The 15,377-nt window shown below is 42.8% G+C and overlaps 1 protein-coding gene across 2 annotated transcripts in view; it reads right to left on the reverse strand.

Moving 5' to 3' along the window:
- Positions 1-11,535, reverse strand: part of Fabp12 (fatty acid binding protein 12) — a 62,975-nt gene extending 51,440 nt beyond the window's left edge. For both annotated transcript variants that reach the window (XM_029537817.1, XM_021196717.2), the window contains exon 1: positions 11,385-11,535. The gene's annotated coding sequence lies outside the window, so the exon portion shown is untranslated. The remainder of the gene's footprint in view (positions 1-11,384) is intronic.
- Positions 11,536-15,377: the final 3,842 nt, after the last annotated feature.

A 15,377-nucleotide genomic window follows, 5' to 3' on the forward strand; every position in this document is an offset into this window, starting at 1 on the left:
TCCTCCTCCTCCTTTTAAATATTTGGCACATAGTGTTTAATTAAAGGTGAGGGTTATTGTGTGACTACACAGTGCAGATCTGTGAAGGTAACCCTAGCATCTAAAGAGGAGGGAGAGGAAATTCCAACAGAGATGACCCCACTGCCTTCTCAGAGCAGGGGCGCTCCGCTGCCTTGCATCTGCAGGACACTTTTGTACTGGGTCCCCTGAAAAAGAAGCACAGATCCTGCTTTGTCCTTTCTGCTGACTATGTCATACAATATCTGGGCTCTGTAGAAAGGGGAGTTAAACATAAAAACCCAGCCTGGGTTACCATGGTTCACTGGGTTCCTCCATCTGTGGAAGCTGCGTTCAAAGTCCTTTGCCATGGAATTTTTTTTTTTAATTTCAAATGTTTTTCCCTTTCCAGGTCTCCCCTTCAGAAATCCCCTACCCGATCTCCATCCCCGTGCCTCTATGAGGGTGCTTCCCCCACCCACCCACTCACCCACTCCCATCTTCCCCACCCCGGCATTCTCCCATATTGGGGCATTGATAACACCCTCAGGCCCAAGGGCCTCTCCTCCCACTTATGTCCAACAAGGCCATCCTCTGCTACATATGCTGCTGGAGCCATGGGCTTCTCCATGTGGATTCTTTGTTTTGTAGTCCAGTCCCCAGGAGCTCTAAGGGGTCTGGCTTGTTGACACTGTTGCTCCATCCATGGGACTGAAACCCCCCTCAGCTCCTTCAGGCTCTTCTCCAACTCCTCCATAGGGGACCGCCAGGCTCAGTCCAATGGTTGGCTGCAAGCGTCCACCTCCGTATTTGTCAGGCACTGGCAGAGTCTCTCAGGAGACAGCCATAACAGCAAGCACTTCCCAGCATCCACAACAGCGTTCAGGTTTGACAACTGTATATGGGATGGATCCCCAGGTGGGGCAGTCTCTGGATGGCCTTCCCTTCATTCTCTGCTCCACATTTTGGTCTTCCTTCTTCTTAGGCTTCATATGGTCTGTGAATTAAATCCAGGGTATTTCAAACTTTTGTACCCTCTTATCAGTGAGTACATACAGTCTTTTGTGACTGAGTTACCTCACTCAGGATATTTTCAAATTACATCCATTTGCGAGTGAATTTCCTAAAGTCATTGTTTTTACTCCATTGTGTAAATGTACCACACTTTCTGTATCCATTTCTCTGTTGAGGGACATCTAGGTTGTTTCCAGCTTCTTGCTATTATAAATAAGGCTGCTATGAACATAGTGGAGCATGTGTCCTTATTACAAGTTGGAACATCTTCTGGGTATATGCCTAGGAGAGGTATTTCTGGATCTTCTGGTAGTACTATGTCCAATTTTCTGAGGAACCACCACACTGATTTCCAGAGTGGTTGTACCAGCCTGCAATTCCACCAGCAATGGAGGAGTGTTCCTCTTTCTCCACATCCTCACCAGCATCTGGTGTCACCTGAGTTTTTTATCTTAGCCATTCTGACGGGTGTGAGGTGGAATCTCAGGGTTGTTTTGATTTTCATTTCTCTAGTGACTAAGGATATTGATCATTTCTTTATGTGCTTCTCAGCCATTCAATATTCCTCAGTTGAGAATTCTTTGTTTAGCTCTGTATCCCATTTTAACAGGGTAACTTGGTTCTTTGTAGTCTAACTTCTTGAGTTCCTTGTAAATATTGGATATTATCCCTCTATCAGATTTAGGATTGGTAAAGATCTTTTTCCAATCTTTTAGCTGCTGTTTTGTACTACTGACAGTGTCCTTTGCCTTGCAGAAACTTTGCAATTTTATGAGGTCCCATTTGTCAGCTCTTGATCTTAGAGCACAAGCCATTAGTGTTCTGGTCAGGAACTTTACCCCTATGCCCATGTGTTTGAGACTTTCCCCCATTTCCTCTTCTGTTAGATTCAGTGTATTCGGCTTTATGTGGAGGTCCTTGATCCACTTGGACTTGAGCTTTGTACGAGGAGATAAGAATGGGTTGATTTGCATTCTTCTATATGCTGACCTTCAGTTGAACCAGCACTGTTTATTGAAAATGCTGTCTTTTTCCACTGGATGGTTTTAGTTACTTTGTCAAAGATCAAGTGACTATAGATGTGGGTTCATTGCTGGGCCTTCAGTTCTATTCCATTGATCTGTCACTATACATGCAGTTTTTATCACCATTTCTCTGTAGTACAACCTGAGGTCAGGCATGGTTATTCCCCCACAAGTTCTTTTATTGTTGAGAATAGTTTTCACTATCCTGGGATTTTTTGTTATTCCTAAGGAATTTAAGAATTGCTCTAACTCTAAGAAGAATTGAGTTGGAATTTTGCTGGGGATTGCATTGAATCTGTAGATTGCTTTCAACACGATAGCCATTGTTACTATATTAATCCTGTCAATCCATGAGCATGGGAGATCTTTCCATCTTCTGAGGTCTTCTTCAATTTCTTTCTTCAGAGACTTGAAGTTCTTGTCATAAAGATCATTCACTTGTTTGACTAAAGTCACACCAAAGTATTTTATATTATCTGTGACTATTGTGAAGGGTGTCATTTCCCTAATTTCTTTCTCAGCCTATTTATCCTTTGAGTACAGGAAGGCTACTGATTTGCTTAAGTTAATTTTATATTCGACCACATTGCTGAAGTTGTTTATCAGCTGTAGGAGTTCTCTGGTGGAGTTTTTGAGGTCACTTAAGTATACTATCATGCCATCTGCAAATGGTGATATTTTGACTTCTTCCTTTCTTATTTGTATCCCTTTGACCTCCTTTTGTTGTCTAATTCCTCTAGATAGAACTTCAAGTACTATATTGAATAGATAGGGAGAGATTGGTCAGCCTTGTCTAGTCCCTGATTTTAGTGGGATTGCTTCAAGTTTCTCTCTATCTAGTTTGATGCTGGCTACTGGTTGGTTGTATATTGCTTTTATTATGGGCCTTGAATTCCTGATCTTTCCCAGACTTTTAACATGTAGGGATGTTGAATTTTGTCAAATGCTCAGCAGCTAATGAAATTATCATGTGTGTTTTTTTTTTCTTTGAGTTTGTTTATGTAGTGGATTATATTGATAGACTTTCTTACACTGAACCATTCCTGCATCCCTGGGATAAAGCATACTTGATCTTGATGAATGATCATTTTGATTTGTTCTTGGATTAGATTTGGGAGAATTTTATTGAGTATTTTTGCATCAATATTCATAAGGGAAATTGGTCTGAAGCTCTCTTTTTTGGTTGGGCGTTTGTGTGGTTTTGGTATCAGCATAACTGTGCCTTCATCGAGTGAAGTGGGTAGTGTTCCTTCTGTTTCTGTTTTGTGGAGTAGTTTGAAGAGTATTGGTATTAGGTCTTCTTTGAAGGTCTGATAGAANTCTGCACTAAACCCATCTTGGTTGGAAGACTTTTGATGACTGCTTCTATTTCTTTAGGGCTTATGGGACTGTTTAGACAGTTTATCTGTTCCTGATTAAACTTTGGTATTCGGTATCTATCTACAAAATTGTCCATTTCATCCAGATTTTCCAGTTTTGTTGAGTATAGGTTTTTGTAGTGGAATCTGATAATTTTTTGAATTTTCTCGGTTTATGTTGTCATATTTCCCTTTTCTTTCATGATTTTTTGTTTGTTTGTTTTTTGAGGCAGGGTTTCTCTATGCAGCCCTGGCTATCCTGGAACTCACTCTGTAGACCAGGCTGGCCTTGAACTCAGAGATTCACCTGCCTCTGCCTCCGGAGTGCTGGGATTAAAGGCCTGTGCCACCACACCCAGCTTCATTCATGATTTTGTTAATTTGGATGTTGTCTCTGTGCCTTCTGGTTAAGGGTTTATCTATCTTGCTGATTTTCTCAAAGAAGCACTTCCTGGTTTTGTTGATACTTTTTTTTTTTAAGGTTTATTTATTATTTATATGTAAGTACACTGTAGCTGTCTTCAGACACACCAGTACAGGGCATCAGATGTCATTACAGACGGTTGTGAGTCATCATGTGGTTGCTGGGATTTGAACTCAGGACCTTCGGAAGAACAATCAGAGCTTTTAACCACTGAGCCATCTCTCCAGCCCATTGATTCTTTTTATAGTTCTTTTTGTTTCTACTTGGTTGATTTCATCCCTGAGTTTGATTATTTCTGCTGTCTATTCCTCTTGGGTGAATTTGCTTCCTTTTGTTCTTGAGTTTTAAGATGTGCTGTCAAGCTGCTAGTGTATGCTGTCTCCAGTTTCTTTTTGGAGGTACTCAGAGCTATGCATTTTCCTCTTAGCACTGCTTTATGTCCCATAAGTTTTGGTATGTTGTACCTTCATTCTCATTAAATTCTAAAACTATCTTTAATTCATTTCTTTATTTCTTCCTTGACCAAGTTATCATTGAGTAGAGCATTGTTCAGCTTCCATGTGTATGTGGGCTTTCTGTTGTTTTTGTTACTACTGAAGACAAGCTTTAATTCATAGTGATCTGATAGAATGCATGGGATTATTTCAACCTTCTTGTATCTGTTGAAGCCTGTTTTGTGACCTATTATATGGTCAATTTTGGAGAAGGTACCATGAGATACTAAGAAGAAGGTATATTCTTTTGATTTAAGATGAAATATTCTATAGGTATCTGTTAAATCCATTTGGTCCATAACTTGTTAGTTTCACTGTGTCTCTGTTTAATTTCTGTTTCCATGATCTGTCCATTGATGAGAGTGGGGTGTTGAAGTCTCCCACTCTTATTGTATGAGGTGCAATGTGTGCTTCGAGCTTTAGTAAAGTTTCTTTTATGAATGTGGGTGCCCTTGCATTGGGAGCATAGATGTTCATAATTGATAGCTATTCTTGGTAAATTTTTCCTTTGATGAGTATGAAGTGTCCTTCCTTATCCTTTTTGATAACTTTTGGTTGAAAGTCGATTTTATCTGATATGAGAATGGCTACTCCAGCTTATTTCTTGGGACCATTTGCTTAGAAATTTGTTTTCTATCCCTTTACTCTGAGGTAGTGTTTGTCTTTGACACTGAGGTGCATTTCCTGTATGCAGCAAAATGCTGGGTCCTGTTTACATATCCAGTCTGCTAGTCTGTCTTTTTATTGGGGAATTGAGTCCATCGATGTTAAGAGATATTCAGGAATAATGGTTGTTGCTTCTTTTTATTTTTGATGTTATTTTTAAGTTTGTGAGGCTATTTTCTTTTGGGTTTGTTGAAAGATTACTTTCTTGCTTCTTCTAGGGTGTAGTTTCCTTCCTTCTGTTGGTATTTTCCATTTATTATCCTTTGTAGGGCTGGATTTGTGGAAAGATATTGTGTAAATTTGATTTTGTTATGGAATATCTTGTTTTCTCTGTCTATGGTGATTGAGAGTTTTGCTGGGTATAGTAGCCTGGGCTGGCAATTGTGTTCTCTTAGGGTCTGTATAACATCTGCCCAGGATCTTATATCTTTCATAGTCTCTGGTGAGAAGTCTGGTGTAATTCTGATAGGTATACCTTTATATGTTAATTGACCTTTTCCCCTTACTACTTTTAATATTCTTTCTTTGTTTTGTGCATTTGGTGTTTTGATTATTATGTGATAGGAGGAATTTCTTTTCTGGTCGAGTCTAATTGGAGTTCTATAGGCTTCTTGTATGTTCATAGTCGTCTCTGTCTTTAAGTTAGGGAAGTTTTCTTCTATAATTTTGTTGAAGATATTTACTGTCCCTTTAAGTTGAAAATCTTCACTCTCTTCTATACCTATTATCCTTAGGTTTGGTCTTCTCACTGTGTCCTGGATTTCCTGGATGTTTTGTTATGAGCTTTTTGAATTTTGCATTTTCTTTGACTGTTGTGTCAATGTTTTTTATGGTATCTTCTCAATCTGAGGTTCTCTCTTCTATCTCTTGTATTCTGTTGGTGATGTTTACATCTATGATTCCTGATCTCTTTCCTTGGTTTTCTATCTCCAGAGTTGTCTCCCTTTGTGGTTTCTTTATTATTTCTATTTTCATTTTTAGGCCCTGGATCATTTTGTTCAATTCCTTTACCTGTTAGGTTGTGTCTTCCTGTAATTCTTTAAGGGATTTTGTGTTTCCTCTTTNAGGTCTTCTACCTATTTACCTGTGTTCTCTTGTATTTCTTTAAGGGAGTTATTTATGTTCTTTTTAAAGTCCTCTATTATTATCATGAGATGTGATTTTTAAATCAGAGTCTTGGTTTTCTAGTGTGTTGGAATATCCATTGTGGAAGAACTGGGTTCTGATGATGCCAAGTAGTACTGGTTTCTGTTGCTCATGTTATTGCACTTGCCTTTTGCCATCTGGTTCTCTCTGGTGTTAGCTGGTTTTGCTGTCTCTGACTGTGGCCTGTTCCTCCTACATGCTTGTGTGTCAGTACTCCTGAGAGGCCAGTTCTCTCGGGATGAATTTGGGTATGGAGAACTGTGGCACATGTTCAGTTCTGGGGGTACAGAGGGTAGCTAGAAGGATCCTGCCCCCAGCTGTTTCTTGGTTCCTGTGTCCTGGTACCTCTGGGTAGGTCCTTCTTTGGCCAGGAAATTGAGCAGAAGTGGTGGTCTTACCTGTGCTCACAGGTGTGTTGGCACTCCTGGGAGACCTTCTCTCTCCTGGTGGTATTTGGGTATGGAGCTCTGTGGTATAGGATCCTAACCTATGTCTTTTTACTGGCAAACTGAGTCCACTGATGCTGAGAAATTAATGACCAATGATTGTTACTCCCTATTATTTTGATGTTGGTGGTTGAGTGTTTGTGTGTGGCCAAGAATTTGAACAGTAGTAGTGGTCTTACCTGTGGTCACAGGCGTGTTGGAACGCCTGGGAAACCAGCTCTCTCCTGTGGCACAGGATCAGCTTCGGGCACAGAGGGAAACCAGAAGGCTCTTGTCCCAGGACGTTCCTTGGTTCCTGTGTCCTGAGGGTTCTGGACCTGTCCCTCTGAGCAGCAGTGTTGGTATTACCTGTGCTCACAGGCTTGTCTGCTCTCCTGGGAGCCTAGCTCTCTCCCAGAGCAACTCCGGGCACAGAAGAAAAAACCCTACAGATCCTTCTTAACTATCTACCATGTGCAAGGCTAGACCCAGGGAACCATGGCAATTGCCTTGAGGAGCTCTGAACTTAATGGGAGTCGAAGGTAGTGAAACATACATTCCAGCACTTGGGAGGCACAACAGAAGGGCTACGTGGAGATACTGTCTCAATTCTTTTGATTAATTAATTAAATGAAAAGGACAATTCATCTAACACAAAGAAAACTATCATAAACTAAAAGAAAATGTTATTAAGAATTACTGAGAGTCTCTGTGACTCAAATTTGCACTTTAAGATCTTTCTTGTTCTATTGTACATTGTATACGAAGAAACTGAAGTCCAGAGAAGTTTTAAATAACACCTTTCCAAGGTCCTATAAGCTCAGGCTGCCATGGACATAGTGATTCTCCTGCCTCCTACATACTAGGATTACAGGTCACTACCTCCACACCTGGAATCCATAAAAGACCTCATGATTTTTTTTTTCTCTTGATCTTTTTTACTTACTGGAAAGGCAGAAATAGAGCAAGTATAAATTTCAAAAGCAAACTCATTTTTCTCTTTTATGTTCCAGAGATAAACAAATGGTTGGACTTAGGAAGAAAACTTTACAAAAATTTAAATATGTAGTTTTAGTGACTAGATGTATAAAGTTTCCATGTTTTCTCCCTTAGGCTTTGTTCTTGTGCTCACAATGAGACTGTGATGCTATCGTCAGTGTGCTTTATCTAGAATATCCACAGACTTCCTTAGACGACCTTCATGCATGCAGCTCGTAGGTTGCGTGTGCAGAATAATAGCAATGCTTGAAATAGCTATTTGCTACTAACTGTTGTGTGCCTGATGCAATGTCCTCTTAGCTTTCCCATAGTATTCCCAGAAGGCATCCTTAAACTTGACTCATCTAGCCTTCACCAGCCCTGTAGAAGGTGACAGAGAGGACTTCTAATCCCAGAGGTTTTCTGCCTTAATGTGAACACCCGTGATGAGCCACCTACATATTCATCCACACATGGACTCCTTGCTTCCTGTTCCGCGCATACTGAGTTTGTGTCACCTTCCCCCATGAAGGGACATGCCACACAAGGTAATTGACATCCATGTTTACAGGCTGTGGTTACTCATGCTTGGCTCAGAATGAACTTTCACTTCCTGAAAGCAGAGTATCTTATGCCTATCCATACCCATGATTTCTGCCCTTCACAAACAATACTGTTCTAAACTGACTTTAACACATATATCGATCTCAGAGTTCAAGTCTAGCCTGGTTTACAGAGCCAGTTCCAAGACTACACAGATAATTTTGTCTTGGAAAAAAAAATGGAAACAAAACAAACGAAAAATTGTAGACATTTTGGAACCGGGGTAGGAACGAAGAGTTCCTGTCCAGAGGAGATTGGAGTAAAGCCTGTGACTTCTGGTTTCCTGCGGAAGTTACCACACGTCACCAAGCAGCAAAGTAAACAATGTCAGGTGCGAGTTGGTGGAGCAACTAGAAACCATGTCAGCCTCATGAGAACAGAAACACACTCCTTAAGATAGTTACTTATACGTGTGTCTGTCGCCTTGGGAAAGAGGTTATGTCTACCTGTGTCCTGTGCCCTGAGCCCCATCACACCCTCTCTCCAGCCCTCAGACACGTAGTGGTATAGTATATCTTACTCGTATTTACCTTACATGGGACTTTAGAAGTAGGTGTGTGTGGGCTCGCCACAGACACGAGTTATGTGCAGGTCAGGCCACTTATAACCCAAACTTTAGGCTGAACTGTTTGTTTGTCCTGGCACTCGTTACACAGTGGCCCTTGGTGGAGGTGGGGTCTTTTATCGTCACCATAGGCCTGAAGTCACGTTGCAGAGTTCTTGGCTACTGGTATTTTACAGACTTTTGAAACAAGGTTTCACATTGTGGGCCAGTGTGGACTCCAAGTCACGATTGTCTTGCCTCGGTTTCCCAGTGCCAGGATTACAGACATGCTCCTCCATAGTGGCTCTATTTCTGCAACTTTAATACAATGCAATGCTTTTCATCTGGCTTGGCACACGAACAGCTTCTGAATGAGATTAGTGAAATCCTGCTTGACAGGCAGTCGGTCCCCATAAGATAAAAACAGATCTCTCTGCACTTGGAAAATTTCACAACAAAAATTAATTTTTGTTTCGTTTTCTGATTTGAGAGTAAGCAGCTGTTACAAGTTTGATCTAAAACCTCTCCACAGGCTCATGTTTTAAACTCTGTTCCTTATCTGGTGTCACTATTTTTGGAGGCAATGGAGGCAGAACCTGGCTGGAGAATTAGGTCACTTTGTGTGGGCTACTGAGGGTTACTTCCTGGGCCCTGGCTCCTCCAGCATGTCCTCCCCCTCACTAAGCCCACCACATCTTCCTCAACTCAGTGGATTAAAAACTGAAATTCAACTAAACATCTCCTCCCTTAGGTTGTTTCTGTCAAGTGTTTTGGGCAAACAGTGCAATGGTAATTACTCCAACAATGAAACATGTGGTGAACTCGGGGTCACAGAGGGAACAGCAACTCAGGGGAAGAGACCTGAGGGGCAGGTCCACAGGCCTATAGTGGGGGACAGAGCACACAAGGGGTCAGCGGCGACTGAACTGTATAAACACATCAAGACTTAGTCAGTAGGACATTCACTAAAGATGCAGACACAGACACACACACACACACACANACACACACACACACACACACACACCACAAAATAAACAGAGACACAGACAGACAGGCACACACACATACACTCCACAGGGTTCAGGAGAATAAGCTGTTATTAAGTGAGGTAATCACTCTTGGGTTTTCTGAGCTGCACTAAAGGTCATCACAGGCTCCCTTTAAGAGACAGATGGAGGAAGACTTTCACAGAACATAGAAGGCCATGTGAAAACAGAGTCTGGGCTCCTGAGCCCAAAGCCAAGGAGTACAGACAGAGGCCATTGGAAGTGGGAGGAGGCAAGAGACCAGCTTCCTATGGAGGCTCCACTGAGAACACAGCCACCCAGACTGTACTTTAAGTTATAGTGATAATAATGCACTTCAGTTTTCTGGTCTTCAGAATTACATGATTAGAACTTTTGGCTGTTTGGCTCAAACAGTTTAATAGAATTTGCTACAGGAACCACAAGTGACTAAAACAGATTATCTAATGTTTATTAAAACTTGTACACACACACACACACATATACACACACAGTCACAAACCCCACACATAGACACACAGAGAGACACAGAGAGAGACATATACACAGACAGACACACAGACACACTCAGAGACACCCCCTCCACACATACAAACACACACAGAGACGCACACCAGACATACATACAGACAGACAGACAGACAGGCACACACACACACACACACACACACACACACACACACACACACACACTTCAGTGGGATGTAAGAGAAGAAAGCTTACAAACGGGCTTGGTGAAAAGAGAAACCTTTGGAGAACTAAGTAGCTAAAAGAAGCCAAAAGATAAGTGGTTTTTTTACAACAAATCCTTGTTCCGATAAACCTCAGAGTGACTGTCTCCTAACAAAAGCAGAACTTGACATACATGTGTTGCTTCTGTTAACTAGGGGATTACAAACCATTCTATTAGAGGTGCCAGGCAACCAGAGCGAAAAGCCCAGAGAGAGCTCAGAGCTCAGAGGTCAGGGTTAAGGTCAACTCTCAGAAAACTTGGTCCATATGTTCAAGGAAAAGGATGTCAAAACAGATGTGCTAAGTTGGCCAAACTTAGATTTCCGTCCATGTGACAAACTCATGGTAATCTTAAGCACGGTACACATGATAACAATGAATTATGGGAAAACAGACGCTCATGTACAAACTGAAATGTTATACTAAAAAGGAGCATCTATTTGTTTCAAAGTTATTGTCTGGGTCTGATGTGGCCCGGGTACTTGGGAAGTGAGTGCCTTCAATCTGAACCGTAGCATGACTTCTGTAGATTGCTGAGTTTCAAACAACCTGGAAAACTGGACTCCATACGACTTCCTTACTTCCACCCCTCACCGTTTCTTCCTCTTTCTGCCTTTATTCTCCTTTATCTCTTACTCTTCTCTCCCTTTCTTTTTTCCTTTCCTTTCCATTTATTTATTTATTTATTTATTTATTTATTTATTTATTTATTTATTTATTTATTTATTTTAGATAGAATATCATTGTAGCCCAGGCTGGCCTAGAGCTAGCTATGTGGCGCAGGCTGGATCCAAACTCAAGACCCTGCTGCTTCAGCCTTTGGAGTGTTGGATCCAGGCTTCTGCTACCACACCCACTCAGATGTTTCTATTTAATCAACTTAACAGGCATTTCAACAATTACTCTCATGATGACAAAGTCATCTGCATTTAGGCACAAGTGTCTCATACCTGAGAGTCCGAGGAAGGACCCTGGGTCCCAGTGTCTCCTGGTTCAGAGGCAGTCCCGGCACCCCAGGGTTACAGGATTTCTGTGCCCTGTGAGAGGATTACTGCCCTGCTTCTGCCCGTCACCTCATCATCTCAGCAGGTGCCGCACAGATTTCACTGTGAGCAAGTGTGCTTACAAACTACAGACACGAGTACACGACAGAGAGAAGTAAGCCAGAGCGAACAGCAAACATTGCTCCTCACGCAGGGCCACGCCACACTGTGCCCTTCACCCAGTGTCACCTAGCGAAGTGACCGCTGGCTACAGAAGTCTAAGACAGGGCAGTGTCAACATTTCTATGTGATTTCCAGGACATCATAATCTGAGTGCAGAGGGATTAAAATCCACAGATGCTTGCTTGTGACATGTTATTCTTTATGCATTTGATAAAATCCAAACAAATTCATTGCTCGGATTTTGATTCTTGTGTTACGAAGTTTGGTAATGACAGGACTCACATGTGGCTCATTTTTTTGCCTATTGCCTCCAATGATTTAAACTGTCTAAGGAAAACTATGCAGGGAAGGTAATGTTCTTTGGTCATTCTGTTTGGTTTTTTTTAAAAAAAAAACTTTTTTTTAATTAGATATTTTCTTTTTTAATTTTTTATTAGATATTTCCTTCATTTACATTTCAAATGCTATCCTGAATGTCCCTTATACCCTCCCCCCCACACACACACACTCCAAAACCAATTCTTGGCCCTGGCCTTCCCCTGTACTGGGTCATATAAAGTTTGCAAGACCAAGGGGCCTCTCTTCCCAATGATGGCAGACTAGGTCATCTTCTGCTACATATGCAGCTAGAGACACGAGCTCAGGGGGTACTGGTTAGTTCATATTGTTGTTCCACCTACAGGGTTGCAGCCCCCTTCAGCTCCTTGGATACTTTCTCTAGCTCCTCCATTGGGGGCCCTGTGTTCCACCCAATAGCTGACTGTGAGCATCCACTTCTGTGTTTGCCAGGCACTGGCATAGCCTCACAAGAGGCCGCCATATCAGGGTCCCTTCAGCAGAATCTTGCTGGCATGTGCATTAGTATCTGGGTTTGGTGGCTGATGATGGGATGGACCCCTGGGTAGGGCAGTCTCTGGGTGGTCCACCCTTTGGTTTTCAAAGCCTTACCCTGGAGGCCGGATTGGCCTGCAACTCAGGGTTTCTGCTTCAGTTTCCCCCTCGCTGGCATCACCAGCAGCCACCACACCCAGCTTTCATGGGTTCAAAGGAGCTCAGAAACACCTGAGGAAAGCTGGTGTGTGAGCATCATGCTCCCTCTCATGGAGAAAGGAGGAGCCGGACACGTGATTCGTCCTCTGAGGATAGGATTATAACTTCAGATCATTGACTGTTTCATGGATTAGATACCCTTACAAAGTTACTTCGTTGTTTTTAATTTTTGAGGTCCTATCAGCTTGTGAATTTTCTGTGACTTGATTTTACTTACATTACTGTCCTTTTTCTAAGATGGTTCTTTGTCATTAAAGTATTTACTTCTGTCTCTAATGAAGTTCTGAGATGCAAGTGAAGAAAAACAATTCCAATGCTGTTCTAGGGAGCCTGAAACATCAGAAGACCTCATCCTCGCTTGCTACTAGCCACACTGTGACGTCACTGGTTACTGCTGAAGCGAGCCACCAACACTAGGCTGACAACAGCCAGGGATGTGAGGAGGATCACCATGCAGGGCAGAGAAAGACAAAAACGCCATCAGGAGTTTCCCCATAGTCACTCGGTCAAGGAGACTGCCCAGTGCTCTGAGCTCGGAGCATCACCATGGCCTTTTCTACAACCGTGTCCCTCCAAGTGTAATGAGAAGGGGTGGCAAGCTTGTCATCCCCACAGCACCAGCAGCCAAAGCCCACACTGTCATCTCTCCAGGAGCTCCCCCCACCCACCCCCAAAATGACCTTAGATAATAAAGTAAATCAGCGCCGAGCTAAATGCAGGTGTATTTGACTCCAAAGTCCTCCGAGCACTGGAATGCAGGGGGCGGAGGAGCAGGCTTTGAAATGTCAGCTGTTGGAAGACATCACCTTAGAGATGCGAGACTCTCCCGTTTTCAGGACGTGAATGATGAGTGTAAAAGGAAACAACCTGATTCCTTAGGAAAATCAAATTCTTTCAGCATGTATTCATTTGCCGTCATTCCTGAATTCCTTGGCTTTCCCTCATAGTGCATTGGTACTGTGGGGTGACAGTGGGAACCACAGAGTTCAGTTGCCTGACCTTTGGCACCCAGGAACCTATTCCAGGGCCCGTGAAGGCAGACTCCACCAGATTGTCCTTGTTGGATGGATGCTAGTTCCTCCCCATCATGGTATCCCACCAGCCAGGTGACCCAAGAGCACGGCAGGTGGCCCTCACATCTTTTCTGTATTTGAAACACTCTAGCCCTGTTAGTCAGTGGTGGGATAGTCCTTACTGAAGTACTAATCTCGCCATTTGTAGTGCTTCTGGCTGGAACAAATGTTTGCCCAGGCTATAGCTCTGCCCTAGAATGACCAGGACGGTGTGGCAGAGTCACCAGCACAGGATCTCTGGAAAGCGACTAGGCTCAAGAATGGGTTTTACAAGGGCTGGTGAGATGGCTCAGTGGGTAAGAGCACCCGACTGCTCTTCTGAAGGTCTGGAGTTCAAATCCCAGCAACCACATGGTGGCTCATAACCATCTGTAACAAGAACTGACGCCCTCTTCTGGAGTGTCTGAAGACAGCTACAGTGTACTTACATATAATAATCTTTGCCGGGTGGTGGTGGCGCACGCCTTTAATCCCAGCACTCAGGAGGCAGAGGCAGGCGGATTTCTGAGTTCGAGGCCAGCCTGGTCTACAAAGTGAGTTCCAGGACAGCCAGGGCTATACAGAGAAACCCTGTCTCGAAAAACCAAAAAAAAAAAAAAAAAAGAAAGAATGGGTTTTACAGCAGAGCTCTCGAAATCCACTCTGTACATGTGTGTAAATAGATGACACCTAACGTGCCTAGCTTATATATGTGTGTGCCTGAGGCAGGGCTTCACTATGTAGCCCAGGCTGACCTTGAAATCTAGATACTTCACCTTCTTGAGAGAATTAGCCTCCAGGCTCCCACCAACTCTCTATGGACATTATTCACTGCACTTCCAGCACGATGTCCCTGTTTTCTTCTTCTTAGTAGCCGAGTAATTGATATCTGTGTCTGATTTTACACACACACACACACACACACACACACACACACACACCCCAGATACAGCCACTGTATGGAACTATCCTGGGTCCATTTACTAGAATTCTTAAAGGCTGGATGATTGTAGCGCCATGGAAGGAGGGGATAAATTTTCCCTCTTAGAAGTGTATTAAAACCCGAGGGCTACACAATGAAGCACCCACAATTAATGCCTTTTGTGGAACTAGTGGCCAAGGGATGAACAATAATACAGGATTAAGATGAAAAGGTCTGTAGTCTAAGAAAGGGCACAAAACAGGGCACATGCTCTTCCCAAACATTTAAACCTCTATTTCTGAAATCATTCTAGGTGCTTCATGTACAATTAGCACAGTGAGAGAAATAGGGAAATACAATCCCCTACCACTGCTATAGGTTTTGGGGGTCAGTGTTTTGAGACAGAATCTTGCCCTATGACTCAGACCAGTCTAGAATTTTCTATGTAGCCCAGGCTGCCTGTGAACTCAAGCTATTCCGACCTCAGACTCCTGAAGGCTAGCGTTACAGGTGTTTGACACCATGTCCAGTCAGTACCATTGTCCTTCTATGGGAAATTTAAAAATAACTAATAAATAAGTAGTCTATTAATTCACATGTCCAATTGCCTTCTCCCTGCAAGGCAGCAAGAGTTGCAAGCACACACCACACACACACACACACACACACACACACACACACACCACACAAACATAAACACAGAGAGAGAGAGAGAGAGAGAGAGAGAGAGAGAGAGAGAGAGAGAGAGAAGAG

Source organism: Mus pahari, chromosome 4, assembly GCF_900095145.1.
Source record: "Mus pahari chromosome 4, PAHARI_EIJ_v1.1, whole genome shotgun sequence".
Lineage (NCBI taxonomy): Eukaryota > Metazoa > Chordata > Mammalia > Rodentia > Muridae > Mus > Mus pahari.